This window comes from Neovison vison, chromosome 2, assembly GCF_020171115.1.
Source record: "Neovison vison isolate M4711 chromosome 2, ASM_NN_V1, whole genome shotgun sequence".
Classification (NCBI taxonomy): Eukaryota; Metazoa; Chordata; class Mammalia; order Carnivora; family Mustelidae; genus Neogale; species Neogale vison.
Window position 1 is genome coordinate 180,880,996 of NC_058092.1, and position 22,104 is coordinate 180,903,099.

At 33.1% G+C, this 22,104-nt stretch overlaps 1 protein-coding gene across 3 annotated transcripts in view; it reads right to left on the minus strand.

The window, feature by feature from the left end:
- The window catches only part of LOC122900720 (catenin alpha-3), a 1,358,242-nt gene that overhangs the window by 427,087 nt on the left and 909,051 nt on the right, over positions 1-22,104 (minus strand). The window lies entirely within an intron of this gene.

The following is a 22,104-nucleotide window of genomic DNA, read 5'->3' on the forward strand; positions in this document are numbered from 1 at the left end:
TATAGAAAAATAAAACTATGGAGCTCTAATTCAACTAATGTTCATTGGTGTGTAACAGAATTTAAGTTATAGTGGAGGCTTCCCCATACAACAAGCAATTCTCTGGATACCCAATGAGTGTTCTATGATTTAATTCTGATACTACCTACCCAGGAATAGCATCAGATCCCACAAGTTAAGGAGTCATTCCTGTAAGACTGTCCTCTACCCCACATCAGAAACAGTTGCAAGTCCAGGTTATTACTTGTACTTCTAACTCCACTGGCTATAGATCAGTTCCCTTGACTTCCTTGTTGGGTTTGATTAATTTGCTAGAGTGGCTCACGGAACTCAGAGATCATTTTACTTGTTAGATTTAACTTTTATAGTTCAGGACAGCCAGATGAAAGGGATGTATAGAGCAAATTACGTGGGAAGGGTAAGGAGCTTCCATGCCTTCTCCAGGTATGCCATTTTCCACACATCTCCAAATAGTCCCAACTTGGCAGCTCTCTAAGCCCTGTCTTTTTTGTTTTTTAGGGAGGCTTCCTTACATATGCATGATTTATTAAATCACTGGCCTTTGGCAAATGATTCAACCACCAGTCCCTCTTCCTTCCCGGAGGCCAGAAGATGGGACTGAAAGTTCCAAAGTTCCAACCTTCTAATCACATGGTCAATTACCTTGGCAATCAGCCCCCAGTGGGGCATGGGGGTGGGGTGGATGATATAAATGTCACCTCATTAACCTAAAAAATACTTTTATCACTCTCATCGTTTGGGAAATTCTAAAAGTTTTGAGTTCTGTACCAGAAATGGGACAACTGTTTATACCAGAAATGGGAAAAACACCAAATATATATTTCTTACAATAGATCACAGTATTACATTTGCCAATTTTCTTTGGTCTGCTTGATTAACTCGTACTATAATTTCAAAACTCTAGTCAAATAAATGTTCCTTCCTCAGGAAATCCATTCTGACCTACAGTAAGACAAATTTGGTTCCATATAGTTTGGGATTTCCATTAAATGGCTTATATGTTTTCATTACAGCTTCTTCCCATGTTTTAATAAAGTACTAATCAAACAGTCTCTCTATTAGATAACGAAATATATAAGAGCATAAAAATGTTATTTTATTGCTTGAAGTATCATATCTAGTCTCTAGTACAATACATGGCACCTATTAGACCAAACAAGAATGTTTGTTGAATGAATGAAGTCCTCTGGTAACACACCTAGGACCAGTAAATTATTTTGTCTAAATCCTAAATCATGGTTTATGAACATAGGTAGATACATATCTTTACTTAAATTTAGTCAGTTTAACCCATCTCAAGGACAATCAGGTCATTTGCATGAAAAGGATTAAATGCTGAAAACCTTCATTATAAATTCACTAGTTTTAACCTAATTGGTAGCATTCAATTATGAGTATGTTATTAAGGCCTATAATAAATCCAAACATGGTCCCATCTCAATAGAAAATGCATATATATCATCACCATCATATTTCTAGAACTGAAAATACAAGTTTCAATGTAGACAGTATAAAATCATCAGTTTTTTTATTTTTTTAAGACTATAGATGTGCACTTTAACAACACAGTAAGAAACTGCTATTGTTCAAGTATGTTGGTAAGTTTTTTAAAACTAATACTACTGATACATATATATATATGTATGTATATGTATACACACATAATGTGTAATCTGTATTCACTAAATTATGCACTAAAATATTCACTAAAGGTGGTTAATTTGGGATTACAGAGCTGTTTTGGCTCAGTCCTATAGAAGTGAATAAATAGGGGAAAATGGTGTTTATTCTTAGAAGAATAATTATCTAATAAACTGTAATTTCTGTTTAATTAAAGGTGAAATCATAGCTGGCATAAACTATTTTTTCCTAGTAAATTTTGCACAAAGAATATTCACTAAGAATGAATTGAATGTTCCCTCTTTTGTAGAACAATGATATACACAGTATCAACTTATTTTATTATTTAAAGCATAGATTTAAAATATAGCAAGGGTTTTTCTGGCTCTTTTTTGCTGGCTTTATGAGAGTTTGTGTGATTATTGCTTTAGAATGAGCCTCATAATAAGAAGTCATACTATTAATCACATTGAAGAATTATAGAGGGGAGGTCAGAGATGGAAATGAAAGTCCTACGTGAACATATACAACATGTAAGAAATAAGTGAAGTAAGTGAAGAGAAACATGTAACCAGACTTTGCCCGAAGTTATATTAGAGAATGTTGAGTTATATTATTATATATTAGAGAAAGTCTCAGTTATATTGAGAATGTTGAGATGATGACTAAATGATCTTTTGAATTACTAAGATTAAATATAGCACAAAAGCATTAGGAAAGGTTTGCAAAATTTCCATTATTGTGACACTTTCCCATTACCCTGAATGTTTCTCAAGATGCCAGAAATTATTTGCATGAAATTCTAAACATAGAATGCCAGAAAAAGAAAATAAGAATGCTGGGCACCTCCCACATATGCACAATAACTAAACATTAAACTCTTTTCTTAAAAACAATGATTTCTTTGCTATTCCTATTTCAGGTGAATTTAAGTAGCTAGAAAGGCCTTTAGGATAGCTTGAGTTTTTATGTCCAGCTATATAACCTTCAGCCTCTAGGACAGAAATTAAATGCCAAATACCTTGTGCAAAACTTCTTACTGATGTTTCTCTGAAGCTTTTGCTAATAAAACAGGATTATATGTTAGACATAGCAGAGCTCGTTAGGAGCTCTGCCTTCATTTTATTTATTTATTTATTTTTTAACTGTAGATGCACTTGAACTAAAAAATTACCTCATTTTTAAAATGAGGTTTAAGAAAAAGAAAATGCTATTATAGAACAAGTACATTCAGAATACTGCATTTTTTTGTAGAATTGATTGAAGATTTGTCTTTGTTTCAGAATTCCAGTTTAACATTTGATGTGAGGTGAGGAGTGGAATGTTCTGGTGTTAAGGCAAGTCCTGGAGCACATTATTTTTAGAACAGAGAATTGCTGAAGTACTAACAATTTCTATCAATCATTTTATGGCTATCTGGTGATGCAGAGTGTGACTTCTATTATGTTGGAAAACAGTAATAAACAAAGCAATAAAGGAACGGATCTTAAACAAAAAGATAATTCATCTGTTGCAAATTTCTCTGGGTAACTCCATCTCCAGTCACTGTGGCATCACACAAGATTTTAAAGTGCATTTAAATTTTTTCTAGCTTTTTTTTCTTAATTCTTCAGTTTTCCACAATTAAAGCCAGACTTTGCCTTAGAGTAAGTAGAAAATGCACACACACAAAAAAAAATCCAGAAAGAACAAAAAGTTAATTTATTGACTTTTGACTTCCAAAAGAGAATGTTAAAATCCATAGCCCAAAGACTGGAAGTAGAAGCACATTTTATTTGCAAAAAGCAGACGTTGTTGAGAGGTAAAAAGTCTGTTTTCTTTTCATTCCCAAAGCTGGGCTTTGAATATATCAGTGACAAAGCCTGAAGAAGTAGAAGCTTTATGTTATAATCTCTTGAGTGGGGAATACTATAACATCAACTGTTTTCTCCCCTGATATCTGTGTACCTAAAACACAATTCTAAGGGGAAGAGAAGAGAGAAAAAGATATTTTTTCTAAAGATTTTTTTTTTCCTAAAGAGACTGAGTTATAAGCCAAAAGAGGTTAAATTTCTTAAACTGGCAATGGCAAGATTAGCTATTCACAGTATATGAGCTCAGAGAGTTAAGCTAAGTTTAATTATAAGAAAATAAATTTCCAATACTGTTTTTCTGAAAATAAATAAATTGGGAAAAAAAAAAGAAAATAAATTTCCATTTTTGCACACCTGGACCTATAACTATAAATTTAAAATTCATTACATAGGCAACTACACAAATGTTCAACAAATAAAAACAAACACAGCAATTTTTCTTTCTCTTTTACCAAAAAACGTGAAACCAAAAGCAAATGGAATACACCAGTTAAGTTACTTTTTGGTTATGTATCTAAGGTGGTTAAAATTTCTATTTGGCAAGAATTTGATCATGAAGACTGGTCTCCAAATTAACTGATACCCTGAATAAAGATGTAGGCAGGCACAGGTACTATTTTGAGAATGAAGAACATGTACAGAGCTAAAAAGAAAACATTTTAAAATTCCTCATCCTTTTTCTTCTTTTTTTAATTTAGAGTTCAGTAATTCTCATTCCTTTTCTACAGCCTAAAAACCTTTCATCTGTCTCTTCTCCTGAACGTCAGTAGTACTTTAAGTTAGATGATGAAGTGATATAAAAGATAAATAAGGTACAATCTCTGTCCACAAAGACTATACAAGTTAGTAATGAGAAATATTTTCTTTCATCATCCTTTACTCTTCCCAAAATACTTTATCAATACAAAAATATTTTATCATTCTAATGAAGTTTCGTTGAACTTAAAAAAAAAAAAAACTCTCTAGTATTTATGCACATGCAATTCTATAGAAATCAAAACCACAAAAGACAGTCACTGAAACCTTCAAATTTCTTTCAGTATGTCTTAAGTAGGTCTTAGAATTTATTAAAAAATTTATCAGAAGCTTGGAAATAGGCAAAAGTACTATTGCATGCCCTTGCAGTGTCCTGCTGGGCAGAAATTATGAATAAGGTCTAAGATCTAATCTCCCCAAGGGTGTATATCTTTGTTCCACTTGCTATTTACTATTGGTTAGGATATTTTACAACTCAATCAGAGAGGATGCTCATTTGTTTCAAAACCGACAGCCATATAAATAATTCTTGTCACATAGTAATGCAACTTAATTATTATCTGGTAGAGATAGAAATAATTTTTGTAGTAAAGATATTCCTGAAGGTTACATTTTATTGCTTTGTAGTACATTAGTAAATTGTGTGTCTAAATTAGTAATTTTATTTAATCACTCTTTCTTCATCCAATTCTCCCCAAAACAAGACTTATCATGATATAGAATTTTTGACACAAACTCACTTTAAATTTGTAAAAATCTTGCTTTCAACTTTGGAAAATTATTATTTGACTGTGTGCTTTGGCTTGGAAGGTACTAATTTTGTTTCAAGTATTTTTTTTTTCCTGTTTAGTGGTAAAAATAATATAAAGCAAAAGTTACATGTTAAATCATAGACCTATAATTTAAATGCAAGACTATTAAGCTCCTAGTAGAAAATCCAGGTAACCAAGGATTTGGCAATGCTTTTTTTAAATACAACATTGAAAGTATAAATGATGAAAGGAAAAATTGATAAGTTGGAATTCATAAAAATTAAAAACTTCTGCTCTGCAAGAGGCACTCTTAAGAGGATAAAAAGACAAGTCACAGATGGAGAAAAATATTTGCAAAATGCATATCTAATAAAGGAAGGTCTATATCCAAAATTTATAAGGAATTCTTAAAACTCAACAATTAAAAAAAAAACTCAGTTAATGAAGAAAAGATCTGTGCAAACATCTCAGAGAAGATCCACAAATGACAAAAAACCAATGCATATCACCAGGAAATTGCAAATTAAAGCCAGTGAGATGCCACAATACATCTACAGAATGGCCAATTCCAGAACACCGGAAATACCATGAGATGACTATGGGGTAACAGAAATTCTCATTCATTGCTGGTGGGACTGCATAATATATATTAACTTTGGAAGACAGTTCAGAAGCTTCTTATAAACTGAACAAATTCTTAACATACTACCCAGCAATTGTGCTCCTTAATATTTACACAAAGGAGTTAAAACTTACATTCCCACAAAACCTTCACATGCGTGTCATAGCAGTTTTAATTATCATTACCAAAATTTGGAAGCAACCAAAATGTCCTTCAATAGATGAACAGAAAAACAAACTGATAACCTCTAGACAATGAGATATCATTTAGCAAAAAAATGAAATGAGCTATCAAGCTGAAGTAGGAAAGCTGAAGGGGCTCCATTTTACAAAGGTCCTGTCTCTGCTGTTTTTCTGCTAAGCCTCATTTACTCCTGTTCCATAGTTTGCCTCTGAATAACACCAAAATATTTGTATTCCCACTTGAAGGGGAAGCAAGAATGTTAATCACTCTGAGTTTTGTCCTAGTCCCCAAACACCTAATAACATCCAAGAAGAGCCAAATCCCAAACATGTTTCAAGACATTACTTTCAAACAAAACTTGGATGACACTGGCATCAATATCCATACATTTCCTGACTTACAGAATAATGCTTATTGTTCAGCTGACAGTTGCCTTTGATTGGACCCTACCCTGGATTCCTGGAGGAACATGTACTCTAGACCCTTTTCTAATATAAGCCCCTAGCCCCAGGCAATGATGAGACTCCTTCTCCTTTTCTTCCCAGACACTCTGTCTGCTATTTAGGCTATTCAATACATTTTGTTTTCACTTTCTCTGGCTCACATTTGATTTCTACCCTGTGTGAAGGCAAGCAAGGACCCTCTTGGGTGGTTCTGTGGGATTCTCTCGTGGATCCTCAGATCTACCTGCTTGCATCAATGCCGCACACACACACACACACACACAGGAAATTGCATATGTATTGCTAATGAAAGAAGCCAGTGTGAAAAGGCTACATACTGTATAATTCCAATTATATGACATTCTGGAAAAGACAAAACTTTGGACACAATAAAAATAAAGGATCATAGTTGCTAGAGATTCTGGAGTAAGGACAGTGGGATAGATGAAGCAGAGGAGATGTTCAGTGTAATGAAACTATCTTTTATGATAAATTCATGGTGAAGAAATATCAATATACATTCATTAAAAACCATAGAATTTACAACAAATAATGACCCTTAATGTAAACTATAGAATTAAGTTAATGAATCAATATTGGTTCATCAATTGTACCTACAAAAGAGATCCTTCAAATATCTGGTATTCAGTGTTAATGTCCATTTTAGACATTTAATAAAATTATTTAGCTTCTAAATTGTGAAAGAACTTATAATGTTTAATCCTACATAGTCAATAACATTTATTATCTACAGATGTCTACAATTAATAAGGTAGTAATTTTGAACATACTTCAGTTTTTCCCAGAATATAACTAAGAAAAAGCTTGGTTCTTTCCTCAACTCTCTTAGCTTTCATACAGTAATATCTATATCAGTTTGTTTGAGTTTGTTTTTTTTTAATAATTTGGGATTGGCTGTTGTTCACTAAGAACTGTGCTAAACAGCATATGTGTCTTACTTTATTAAATTCTTATAATAATCCTGAGATATGTATGTTACATTTCAGCATTAAAGATGAAGAAATAGAGACTTTGAACTGATAAGTATCTTTCCAAAACTCATAGTTACTATAACTGAGACATAACCCAAAATCATGTTTATCCCACCTGCTAAGGTCCTATAAATGCTAAGGTCTCATCTGGGGTTTTAAAATATAGTGATTCCAGGGCGCCTGGGTGGTTCAGTGGGTTAAGCCGCTGCCTTCAGCTCAGGTCATGATCTCAGGGTCCTGGGATCAAGTCCTGCGTCGGGCTCTCTGCTCAGCAGGGGGCCTGCTTCCCTTCCCCTCTCTCTGCCTGCCTCTCTGCCTACTGTGATCTCTCTCTGTCAAATAAATAAAATCTTTAAAATAAAATATAGTGATTCTATAATTACATCAATTATCTATTCCAAATGTATAATGGGAAGGGGAGATTACAGGTTAAATATTTTCTATATTTATAAAAATGATGCCAAAAGATTGTTTATAATATTATATAGATGAATGCATTGTAATTTTTCACATTAATTTTAATGAACATGAGATATCATTTATGTATATTTTAGAAAGATAGTTTTAATTCTGCACATCTCACATGGATAGTGCTCTAGTAATGGTAATATTCTGGCTCTGTATAGAGCCATCATAGCTAGAGGGAACCTAAAGCATCTAGAGACATCACCAGAGAAGATGGCCGTAGAAGAAGCAATTAACAAATGAAGTTCAATTCCACAGCTATTTCGCTATTCTGATGTAGGAGAAAAAGTTTAGGTTATTGCCTCGTATGCTGCTCTAATTTTGATGAAATAAACTAATAGAAAAAAATGAACCAAACTTTAGGCATTCTTATTCAACCCATATTTTTCTGGAATGACTCCTCTTAGATGGAGCTTTTTCATGTTAATTGTCCCAGTCTTCCTCTCCCATAGACTAAGAACCTATTAACATCTAATATCAAAGCACTGGGTTTAAAAAAAAAAAATCCAAGATAGCTTTGAGAATATTACCAGACTGAACATCAGGACTGTCAGCAGGAACAGACAGTAGTGAGCAATTCTCCCATATTATGCAATAAAACCATTCAATTCCTGCACACTGGATGCCAATGTTAGTTGCCTCTGTTGCTGAACACTCTTGTAAAAATCAGTCAGTATTCATTTGGGTGCTATTCCTTGTTTATAGTTCAAAATACAGAACAACTTGGGTATCCAATTATGAAATTTGTATTTTGGGGCACAAAGATAAAAAAAAAAATCCTGGCACTATTTTAAATCACTTCCTTGAGTATATCATACACACAGTAGAGCAGAAACTCCAAAATAAAGGACATAAAATGACAAATGTAAAAATAAAATTAGGAACAAATGAATTATTAAGTTGGCAAACTTCCTTCCTTCCTTCTTTTTCTCTCTCCCTTTCTTCCTTTTTTCCTTCCTCCCTTCCTTTCCTTCCTTGCTTCCTTTCAAACATTAAATATAAAGTTCAATTGTCTCAATTACCTTCTAAAATACAACATTTCTCCACACTATAAAGGCTAGCAATTAAAAAGAACAAGATTATTATTGCATACATGCCATAGGGAAGTTACTCCATAGTCAATGAATTTATTTAAACCCAGTCACAATGTCTTTTTTTTTTTAAGATTTTATTTATTTATATGACAGATAGAGATCACAAGCAGGCAGAGAAGCAGGCAGAGAGAGAGGAGGAAGCAGGCTCCCTGCTGAGCAGAGAGCCCGATGCCAGGCTCCATCCCAGGACCCTGAGATCATGACCTGAGCTGAAGGCAGAGGCTTTAACCCACTGAGCCACCGAGGCACCCCAGTCACAATGTCTTTTTGTTGAAATTTATATTTTTCTTATATGTTGGTCTCAGATGCACAAAAATTTGCATTCTATCTCCATGAGATAAATTCTCTTTCTCAATCTCATTAGTAATTGTTTTTAGGTACCTATTAAAATCTGAAGTTTGCCATACATATGACTAAAAAACCCATGGGTTAAAAGTAAATCCAAAGTGGGGTTTCTGATCCCCAAATTAGTGTCATCGACAAAATAGTCTGAATTATCATGATTCTTTTACGATAATATGTAAAACCCCTCAAAAATACAAGTAATTGGACAGCAAATTATAAGTATTAACAAAAAGTGAAAGGTAAAAGACACTGCTTAAAATATATAGGTGCCATTCTTTCAGAGAATTCCATATGCTTCATTTTAACATGGATTTCTAGAATTGTGCTTATATCGTTTATTTACCTTCCCATGGGGTTTCTCCATGATGTTCTGACAAAGCTCTAGGAGATTCTCAAATGGATCCAGCTCATAGCCATCCTATAACCTCTGAATTATATCCCAATTTCACCAGCATCAGTCATTTTTTCTCTTTAGGAGTTCTCTCTCACTGTCCTATGTATTTATAGACTGTTAATTGATTTTCTAATTTAACTCTGAAAACATACACTGGACCCAAAATCTTACTGGATAAACATGGGTTTATTCATAGATTAAAAGAAGGATATTAAAAATCTCTTTTGTTATATTTAAACATTTTTTTCTTCTACGTAGGATGAAATTAGGCAAAGATAATTAATGATGCAGTTTATTACACTCTATTTAAAATGTATTGGGGCGCCTGGGTGGCTCAGTGGGTTAAGCCGCTGCCTTCGGCTCAGGTCATGATCTCAGGGTCCTGGGATCGAGTCCCGCATCGGGCTCTCTGCTCAGCAGGGAGCCTGCTTCCTCCTCTCTCTCTCTGCCTGCCTCTCTGCCTGCTTGTGATCTCTGTCTGTCAAATAAATAAATAAATAAATAAATCTTTTAAAAAAAAAAAGTATTGAAATCACTAAGTGAAATTGTCATGAATTAGAATTTCAAGAGAATGATTATAAAGGTTTTCACCTTAGTTACAAGTTGGGTATTCACATGAAAATGAAATTTAATGCCGATAACATGCGTTAACACCTCGTAAAAAAACCCAGGCATGGGACTGCTGTGGTAGAACCACCTAATAAAAAGGTAAAACGGCCTTCTTTTCTTTTTCTGTGACAGGTATAGAAATATTTGTGAGTGATTCAGCAATGGCAAGTAACAAATCACTAAAATAGTTATTGGGTATATTAGAGAAATAAATTCAATCTTCAGTCTATGCAGTGGACAGGTGGAGTTAGGTCAGGAAACAAGAATCACAAAATTATGGCTCTCAAATTGTTTTACTAGTGAACAAAGATGCCCTCCTACACATATGTAGGCTTATAGATTTATGTCATAATTAAATTTAAACACAGCTACTGATTAAAACAACAACTACCAAAGAGTCTATTTTATAAGGCAAACTAACCATTGGTGAACATAAATAATAACTTTATTTAATGGAATGTCATAAAAGAATTTAAAAGCTTATAAAATATTTAAATTGCATAAAAGGACAGCTAAGAGAAAATTTTAAGGGGAAACATTGGGATATATATCTAAAAATAGAAAACTTGTTTAAAAATCATATATATGTATTTGTTCATTTACAATATACTATATAATTACATTCCTTTCCAGAAAGTCTGGAAAAAAACTTTTTTTTCTTAAACTCCTATTGTAATTTTAATAGACATTGGCATTATGGATAAGTTTCATTTTTTTTCCAAAACATTCAATTATTTTCTATAAAATAATACTGTATGTAGTAATATATAAGTATTACCATGTTAAAGATTACTATTTCAGATTGTAGTCTATTTTTAATTAACAATGTCATTAAAGTATGAACCTTAATAGGCAAAACTTGGAAAACTACACACACCACCATTTGTTAGCAACAATACGTTGCTCTAGTAAATACAGATCTGATACCCCCAAATAAATCTTAACACTCTTAATTATTCCAGGATTATTTTTCCTCTTTGTCTTTCTACTTGCAAACTAGTAGCAATTGTAAAATATTTTTAAAAACTCATTTATTCAGTGAATATTTGTAGACTTCCTATCACTATTTTGTCAAGATATAGAAGATGACAAGATAAATAAGTCACTATCTTTACTTTAAAAGAATTCACAGTCTAATGACAGAAATAAGCAAATAAATAAATGACTATAAGAAATACCTGATACATCCTCCAATGTACACGGATAAGAGTGCCTAGACTATTTCTTTTTCCTGCAGTGTGCTTCCTCTGGCTTTGCATATCATTGCATTATATACCATGGATTGCTCCATTAAGATCAGATTGATCACAGTAAGTATGTCTCAGTCTTCGTGGAAATACTTTTTCAAAGTTCCCAGTGTATTTACAAGTTCTTTGATGATGGTGAAATTAGGTGTAGAATAATTCTCCCATCAAAATGGTAAGTATACATTCAACGGTCCCTAATGTCTCCAATTATGAGAAGTTGTAGACAAGTAACTGGCATATTGTGGGAGTCATTGTTAGTGACTTCTGTATAAAAAATGAATTTCTCAACATTTCTTTTATCACAGAATGCATTTATATGTATTATTTTATTAGATGGCTTATTTATTGTTTACATGTTTTGTTTTTCTTTGCACATTTTAACTGTTTTTAGCAGCTTCTTTTGTGACTTGCAAAATACAATTCATGTCCTTTTTGTATGGATATCTCGGTTTAGCCTAGATTCAATTCAGGAAAAGAGGCATGAAAATTTTTTAAATTTCCTACTGAAAGGTTTTTTTACCAAATTAGTTCTTTTATTTCCCCAATTCTGTGCTCAAGAATGAGTTTTCACCTCATTTAGAAACTTTCAAGTTGAAAATTTGCACAAATAGCAATCATATGTTCAGCAATTACAATGATTGCCTGGGACCAATGCAATCTATCTACAAGATACTATAGTTAAAAGAAATGTTTGCCAAGATTCAAACATGATGAAAGCCAGTAGCATATAGAACAAACATCCATATAATAAGTAGCACAGTAGGGGAAGCTAGTGGAAGCACGGTAATGAGGCCAATGATAATAAAATCAGGAAGAAAGGTAACATGACAACAAAAACTCTGATAGTAATAAGAGGTAAGCTGTTATAAAGACTAATAAAAGTGTGAACCAAAATATGTTTTGGTTTTTTGATGTTAAATCCAACTAAAAAGCAGGGAAATATAATTTTTGTTCAAGATCTTAAATAAAGTCTTAAGATATTTTTGTTTAACCAAAAAAAAAAAAAAAAAAAAAAAAGGTGAAGAGCCTGTTTGGCCTACACAACTTATCCTCTTTTTAGTTCTAAACCTCCATTGTCAGACCATCTAATCAAACCATCTTGAACAAATTCAGTGTTATTATCTCAGTAACCTTGCCTGGAAGGCCGTTCCTCGCATTTAAGCATCTCTGCATGAAAAACAGATTCACAACATCTGGTCTGATTTTGTTTCCCTTAATTTTCATTTTGTTGCCTTTTCCATTTTATTTCCTTTTCCAGTCATGTTTGTTGAGCTGCAAATAGTAATTTTCATTCATATTGTGATCTTTATTTCATTGTCTATTTTCAGGGTTAGTGGTTTACCTTGTTGCTTCTGGTTAGCTGTAAAATAATAATTTAAAGGACAATAATTAACTTTGTTCTTGTCATACAATTTTGGAAAATTAACATAAACTTTATTTTTTTATGGCATTATCCATATCCTGAGTTAAAATTGGCCATGACTATTTTCTCAATGCTATGTACCTATGGGTTCTGACTCAGTTTTCTTTCCTGCATCTGGTTGACTTGTATCTTCTACTTTAGTGTGTATTCAATATTTGATATTTTTAAAAAGAAAATGATCATTTAGAATGATCTTATTTCAATACAAAAAAATCCAGAGGAGGTATAAAATATTGTAATTCAAATGATAAACACAAAGCTTGACTCTGACAGTAAAGTGCAAGTATTTCCAAACATACAGTACCTCACATTCCAACATAATTTTGGCATGTGGTATGTGTGTGAAAAAGTAAGGTTGTCACACAATATTATAAAATAACATCAAAGGATTTGCTTAAATAAGAACTGGACTATTTTTCCTCACACTTAATTTTTGCATCAAAACTTAGACATAAAATTTTTTAAATGTTATCTGTTATCAAGGAATATCAAGAGAAATTGCAGAATTTCTTTGCTCATTATCCTGCTATACCACAGACCTATGCCATCATCTGAAGAAAACTGTTGCATGAGCCCTAAAATTATCACACTTTCAATGAATGAGGTCATGATTTAATGGTGCAGCTTTATTCGTAATTTACTTATATGACTGTGTACTTTCAGTCCTTCAAGTATTTTATTTTTATATGATCTATGTCATATAATTTTCTTTCAGTTACCAAGAAAGAACACATTTCCCTTGATATTAATAATGTCACTTCTCTGCTCCAGCCAACCTAAGTTTATACCATTTGTTTATAAACTGCTTATATCAAAATTATCTCTTTACTAAAACAGCAAACTTTGAACATGAATGCCTAAACAACAATAATTTACAACAGATCTAAAAATAATTGAGATCCTGAAGACATGCAGATATGCACATTCCCATAGACATACATATATATGTTTGTATAGCTTATTAGATTTAACACTTATGAGGGAAAACATCTTGATAAGGAAAACGTGATAAATAGAAAAGGGTAATACAAATAAACCAATCATAAGTTTCACAAGAATTATTATTAATATCCCACAGATTTGTCTGTTGTTTGTCTTCCAGAAACTCAGGGGAAAGAAAAAATAAAACCTGTTAGACCATTAGGTAATTAGTAATTTTTATTATTTCTTCTTCAAATAACTTACATACTCTGTTTACTAACTTCTTTTGCCCCTTGGACAATTTTGCAGGTTGCGTTCTGTGTGTGTGTGTGTGTATATGTGTGTGTGTGTGTGTGTGTATTGGCAGATCTACTTTCAACTTCTCCCATTGCCATTCTTGTAACTGCATGCCATTGAGTCTGTAAGAATCTGAGCACAAAATGCAAAATCTTTGGAAATTTTATCCCTTTTTTCCTATGTTTACTAAAGACATTTTCTTTCTTTCTTTCTTTCTTTCCACATTTAAGTATGCAAATAATATTATGCAGCATTTCTCTTTCTCTTCTTGGCTTATTTCACTCAGCATTATTTTCTCCACATTCATACATGTTGTCACAAATGGCAGGATTTCCTTCTTTCTTATAGCTGAATAATAATAATGACACATATGTAGCACATTTTCTTTATCCATTCATCTGCTGTAAAGCACTTCTGTTGTTTCCATACCTTGGCTATCATGAACAATGATCAATGAACATGGGAGTACAGCTATCTCTTCAAAATTCTGATTTCATCTCAGAATATATATTGGATATATACCCAAAAGTGGGATTTCTGGATCATATAGTAGTTCTATCTTTATTTTTTTGAGGAATCTCCATACAGTTTTCTATAATGGTTGTGCAGATTTAAATTCTGGCCAACAGTGTGCAATAATTCACTTTCCTCCACATCCCTGCCCACATTAGTTACCGCTTGCTTTTTTTTTTTGATGATAGTCATACTAACAGGTTTGAGGTACAATTTCACTGTGATTTTGATCTGTATTTCTCTAATGATTAGTGATGTTGATAACCTTTTCATGTATCTGTTAGCCATTTGTATTTCATTTTTTGAGAAATATCTATTCAGGTCTTTTGCCCATTTTTAAATCTGGTTATTGGTTTTCTTGCTCATGAGTCATTTATATTCCTTATATATTTTAAATATTAATCCCTTCTTTTATCAAATGCATGGTTTTCAATTTTTTTTTACCATTCCATAGTTGTCTCTTTACCCTGTTGATCATTTACTTGGCTGTGAAGGTTTTCTTTTTTTTTTTTAAGATTTTATTTATTTATCAGAGAGAGAGAGAGAGAGAGCATGGGCAGGGAGAAGGATGAGAAGGAGAGGAAGAAGCCGATTCCCCACTGAGCAGGGAGCCTTATGTAGACTCTATCCCAGGACTCTGGGATCATGACCTGAGAAAAAGGCAGATGCTTATGATTATTGAGAGTTCAGGGAATGTTTTCCAAATGTATTAATCTTCCTGACTCCCAAATGAGGACTATCTTCCTCTTTTAAGGATTGAGTTTTAGAATAGGCAAAAGTCAGGGGCACCTGGGTGGCTCAGTGGGTTAAAGCCTCTACCTTGGGCTCAGGTCATGATCCCAGAATCCTGGGATGGAGCCCTGCATTGGACTCCCCGCTCAGCAGGGAGCCTGCTTCCCCCTCTCTCTCTGCCTGCCTCTCTGCCTACTTGTGATCTGTCTGTCAAATAAATAAATAAAATCTTTAAGAATAGGCAGAAGTCATAACCCATTGGTGTGATGGAGAGGTAATGAATGAGAGTCTTTGTTTTTTTAAACTTTAAAATACCCCAACTAGGTAAGAAAAAGAAATAAAAGACACCTAAATAGGAAGTGAGGAAATAAAACTCACTATTTGTGAACAACATGATTTTATACATAGAAATTCCCTAAAAATCCCACCAAAAAAAAATGTTAGAACTAACAAATGAATTTGGTAAAGTTGCAGGATACAAAATCAATATATAAAAATATGCTGCATTTTTATATACTAACAACAACCTATCAGAAAGAGGAATTAAGAAAAATCCCATTTATAATTCATTTGCATCAAAAATAATAAAATACCTAGGAATAACTTTAACCAAGGTGGTGAAAGACCTGTACACTGAATGCAATGAGATACAATAAAAGAAACTAAAGATGACAGAAATAAATTAAAAGATATCCTTTGCTCATGGGTTGGGAAAATTAATATTGTTAAGATGTCTAAGCAACCCAAACCAATCTAGATTCAATGCAAACCCTATAAAAATACCAATGATAATTTTCACTGAAGTAGAACAAATAATCCTAATATTTGTATGAAACCACCAAAGATCCCACAAATAGCTAAAACAATCTTGCAAAAGAAGAACAAAACAAGAACTGGAGGCATCATTTCCCTGATTTCAAACTATATTACAAAACTATGATAATCAAAGCAGTAAAGCATTGGTATAAAAACAGATATGGACAGACAATAGAACCAACAGCCCAGAAATAAACCCATTCATATGTGGTCAATTAATTTATGATAAAGAAGCCAAAAATAAACAATCAAGAATGGACAGTGTCTTCAATAAATGGTGGTGAGAAAACTGGACATCCACATGTAGAAAAATGAAAGAGGATCACTATTTCACCTTACAGAAAATTAATCAAAATGGATTTAAAAACTTGAATATAAGACCAGAAATAATTAAAATCTGAGACAAAAACATAGATGATAAGCTCCTTGACATGGCTATTGGCAACATTTTTTTAGATGGGATTCCAAAGACAATGGCAACAAAAGCATAAATAAACAAGTGAGATTATATCAAATTAAAAAGCTTCTGGACAGGGAAGAAAGTCATTTGCAAATAAAAAGACAACATACTGTACAGGAGAAGATACTTGCATATCACATATCTAATAAGGAGTTAATATCAAAAATATGAGAAGAACAAATAACAAACCAATAATCCCATTAAAAATATGAAGAGAAATAAAAAAAATATTTAAAAAATATGAAGAGAATCTGAATGGACATCCTTCCAAATAAAGCACACAGATGGACAATAGCCATATGGAAAAGTGCTCACCATCACTAATTATCTGGGAAATGCAAATCAAAACCACAATGAAACAATTATCTCACACATGTCAGAATGGCTATTATCAAAAAGACAAGAAATCACAAGTGTTAGCTAATATGTGAAGGAAAGGGAACTCTCATGCATTGTTGGTGGGGATATAAACTGATGCAGGCACTATGGAACATTGTATATGGAGGTCCACCGAAAAACTATGAATATAACTACCATATGATCTAGCAATTCCACTTCTCAGTGTTTTTTTAGAGAAAATGAAAATATTAATTTGAAAATTTTACACACCCAACCCTGTGTTCACTGAAGCATTATTATTATATGCAAGATATAGAAACAACCTAAGTGCCCACTAGCAAATGAATGGATAAGGAAGATGTGAGATATATTTATATACACAAACTAGATACTATTCATCGGGGGGAAATAAGAAGGACACATTGCCATTTGTGATAACATGGATGGACCTTGAGGTTATTATGCAAAGTGATCTAGTCTGACAGAAAGAAAAACACCATGTGTTTTCACTTATATGTGTAATCTAAAAAGGAAAACAATGCACAAACAAAACAAAACAGAATAGAACTAATAGATGCAGAGAACAGACTGGTGGTTGCAAGAGGGAGGAAGGTTGTGCGGTGGCCAAAATGTGTGAAAGGAGTCAAGGGGTACAAACTTCCAGTTATAAAATAAGTCTTGAGATGTAACAAAAAGCCTGTTGGCATCAGTCAATAATATCATATTATATATCATATAACTTCATATTGTGATGGGGGAAACTAGATTTATTGTGATTATTATTTTTCAGTGTATATAAATATCAAATCATTATGCTGTACACCTGAAACTGATAGAATGTTATATTTCAATTATACCTCAATTTAAAAAAAAGAGCTTTTGCTCTAAACCACTTCATGCTGCCACTCTAGTATAATTATGTCATAATGAATAATGATATACGTGTTTTCTATGATTATTCAGTGAAACAATCATATATCTTTCTCACAGCAAAAGTAGAATGCTTTTTGCTTTCTTAAGGTTTAAAAGCTTTCTGAATAAAATATTCTTTCAGAAGATTTTATTTATTTAGAACTCATTAAATTGCTCTGTTTTGTTAAACAACTACGAATTTACCCTTTGGAGGACCTCTGTGATAGTAAAAATGCCTATCGTCTGACTTTCCAAGAATATCGAACACCAGCTAACAAATTTATGTGATCGTGGAAAACACCCAATTACTTTTTGCAGAATGCTTTCTTAAAAGTTCATGTATTCTAATCATATAGGAAATTTAAACAACTGTGCTTAAAAGAAAGAAAACAGGAAAGGAAGATTTGAATCATTCATCATTTTTATTATGTACTCTCAACTCTACCCAAACCACATCTAAAAAACATATTTCAGTGGGATTTACTACTACTTCACTGCTCCACTTATAAAGCAGCTTATGCACATACCAAATGGATGGACCTACTTATGTACAATATCATGTACTATAGGCAGAACACTTAGTATCAATTATAAGGATAGTTAAGGAAACAGAATAATGTTTTTTTAGATCACTCCTAATATTTGAATATTCCTTTTGTTCTTTTAACATTTGAATATTCCTTTTCTCTTTTAGTTTTTTTTTTAATTATCTATGACTTTGATACTAGGCATATATCTATTTGAAGCTAAAAGACCACTCTAGCAACTTGCTAATACTCAAGTGTTTTTATTCATTCTTTGCAGTTCCATTCTAACACTTCCAAATTACTTTCTAAGTCTCCATTTTGGGGGCACGTGGGTGGATCAGTCAGTGTCTGCCTTCAGCTCAAGGCGTGATCCCGGGGTCCTGGGATAGAGCCGTGACACTGGGCTCCCTGCTCAGCGGGAGGCCTGCTTCTCCATCTCACATTCCCCTTGCTTGTGTTCTCTCTCTCACTATCACTCTATGTCAAATAAATAAAATCTTAAAAAAAAAGAAGCACTCCATTTTGTATATATTTCTCATTTTATGAATGGTGGCCTTTTTTTCTCCCTCAAATATAAAATTATAGTTCATTCAAACTGTTCTTTCTCTTGATAATGTATATGTCATCATTCATCATAAAATAGAAGCTCCTCCATGCACAGCCAGGAAGGGACCCCAGATCATTCTCACTGGCACAAGGATCAGTGAAAAACTATAAAGGGGACAAAGATTCTCCTTAGAGCCTTTTTTTTTTTTAAATCTCACTTTCTAACATCTCTTCTTCCAAACCCCAAATTTTAATTGTTCTTAAGCTAGCCAAAGTATACCACCTAGGCCTGCCATAAAGATCTTCTTGATTTATAAATATTCCTTCCACTCCTCATTTACTCTTTCAATAATGCACTTACTCTTTAGTAAAAATAGCCTTGGCAATCAACGTTTGGATTACAGAAATTCAAGCTAAAATGTCAATGACTGTAATTCAATATCTAATGAGTACATTAAACATTTTAAAAGAACAGTGTAGTGACCGAGCTGAAAATGAATGTATAACTCACATACTGAAATAGGGAGCTATGTTTCAATCAGAGAGTTCTCCTTGCTATTCCTTATCTATTGAGTAGACCACAGTACATGTATCTCACTCACTTTCTTGACATATCAGAAGAATAAACACTGCCAATGGACTCCTGACCCAAAGAGGAAATAAAATATACAAAATAACCTCAAAATGCATTGGCATTTCTCTTTTGCAAATGGGCATACTATTCCAAAACAAAATTATGACATTTCTGAAGTTTTCATGTCAACCTAAATAATGATTGTATCAAATATATTTCCATTGGCATTTTTTTTGTGGGGGAGGGTATTCTAGGTATCTCTTATGTACCAAACAGTTAACTTGTACATCTATATGGTTATCTATATAGTTAGTCTTGTATGTCTACTCCACCAGAATGGTATTCTACCTCTGATCCTCGGTCTTTGGGGGGAGACCATCTCAAGTATTGCTAGTTTGCCCTTTGCTTCTTATATTACCTGCACCTTAGTTCTCCATCACTAGGTTTCCCCTGTTTTCTAGAATAACCACTTATAGTCACTGTCAGGACATTCTTGTCACAGATCATCTGCCCATATTTACATCTGGTGACTATTTCTACCATCTGCAGATTCTGATGTGGCACTACTTGCAGCTGTTTCCAAGATCCCTTCTCATCCTGATGTTGGCCTTAAAGTGCCTGTGTTTCCCAAGGTTTACTCAGCCAGTAAACACTGAAGACCAGCCGGACTCCTAAAGACAATTGAGCCTTCTTATCTTATATAAATAGGAGTATGGAGGTCTGACAGGTGAGGTGAATAACTTAAGACAGCATGGCTTGTAACTGGTGGAACTGAGATTCGAATACCAGTCTCATGACTCCCAGAATTTGGACTCCTTTCACTACAAAATTTTGGCTGATTGAAGATAGCCGGATGCCATGCCATCTTCAACTAGGAGCATGCAAGGGGGTGAAAAGAAATAACATGTTGACTTCTCTGAGTTTGGAGTAAAAAAAAAAAAAGGTAGTTTAATTTGGATTCCCTGGTTCATGCTATACGTGACCCTAAGTAAATATTTAGCTTCCCTCAACTTCTATCTTCCTCTTGTTGATTTGCAAATAATTATGCCATATTTGCAATAATGTTTGAAAATCTAAAAAGTTGTACTTATATGCCTATATAAGTCTGGTGTGAAGTTAGCATTCGGTCAATAATAGGTATCTTCTGTCCCTAAAGCCTTTCCCACATCTTGAATAAAATCATTGGTTCTTAAAATATAGACCAAAATATTAGGTAAATTTATATATAACAAGTTTTCTAAATGTTTATTGTGATAAAACTGTTGAATATAGTTCACAAACTGATTCTGATTTTTTGTTTTTATTTTATCATGTTCTTCCTTTTGGTATATCAAAAGTCTAATATTTGCCAGTAAATTAAATTTGTATCATTACTTATATAAATTATTTTAAAAAACTATTTCCTACACAGTGATTATAAATTTGATCATTATTCTGCAATGATTTTTACATGAAAACAGAATTCACAACTTCATTTAACAAAAATATGAAAGACTTATCACTAGTTTAGAATAATTCTGGTATTTGAGACAGAAGGCTGTCCGTAAAAGACCAAGTTCATAACCCAGGAAAGTCAACAATGACAACAACAAGACCTCAGGAAGAGGATAAGTATGATAATTTCAGACAGTAATAAATACTGTGAAGAAAATAAAGGAAGGTAAATAAATAGAGACAGATACGGTGGAGGTGTAATTTTAGAAAGCATATCTTAGACTGATTTTTTAACAGTATTTTTTTTTTAAGATTTTATTCATTTGACAGACAGAGATCACAAGTAGGCAGAGAGGCAGGCAGAGAGAGAGAGAGGAGGAAGCAGGCTCCCTGCTGAGCAGAAAGCCCTATGCAGGGCTTGATCCCAGGACCCCGGGATCATGACCTGAGCCCAAGGCAGAGACTTTAACCCAGTGAGCCACCCAGGCGCCCCTCTTAGACTGATTCTTGGAAGCAAATTCTTACATGAAGAACTACATGAAGATTGTTGAAGAATTTTCCCAAGAAGACATACCTAGGAGGAAATGAGGAAGGCAGTACTCTCCACAAGGAGAAGCTGACTCACTGAGTTCTAAAAAGATACAGAGAGAAGCTCTGGAGCCTCTAAGCCTCTTTTTTTTTTTTTTTTTTCCCTAAAGTAAAACTTGTTAAAAAGCAAAAAATGATGGGATGAAAAAGTGCTAAGAAAAATACAAACCCAACAAGAGGATGTAACATTTGCAAATATTTATGCACCCAATACAGGAGTACCAAAATATAAAACAAATATTAACAGACTGAAAGAGAGAAATTTTCAGCAATGCAATAATTGTAAGGGACTTTAATAACCCCACTTTCATCAATGGAGAGATTATCCAGACAGAAAATCAATGAGGAAGCATTAGCCTTACATGACATATCAGACCAGATGGACCTAATAAACATATACAGAACATTCGACCCAAAAGCCAAAGAATACATATTTTTCTTAAGTGCATGTGGAATATTCTCTAGGATAGATAATATGTTAGGAATATAACAAGTCTCAATAAATTTAAGAAGACTGAAATTACATCAAGCATCTTTTAAAACAGAGTAAATAAACATTTAAAATATTTAAATTATTTATTAAAATTATTAAAATATTTAAATGTTTAAAGCATTTTTAAACATTT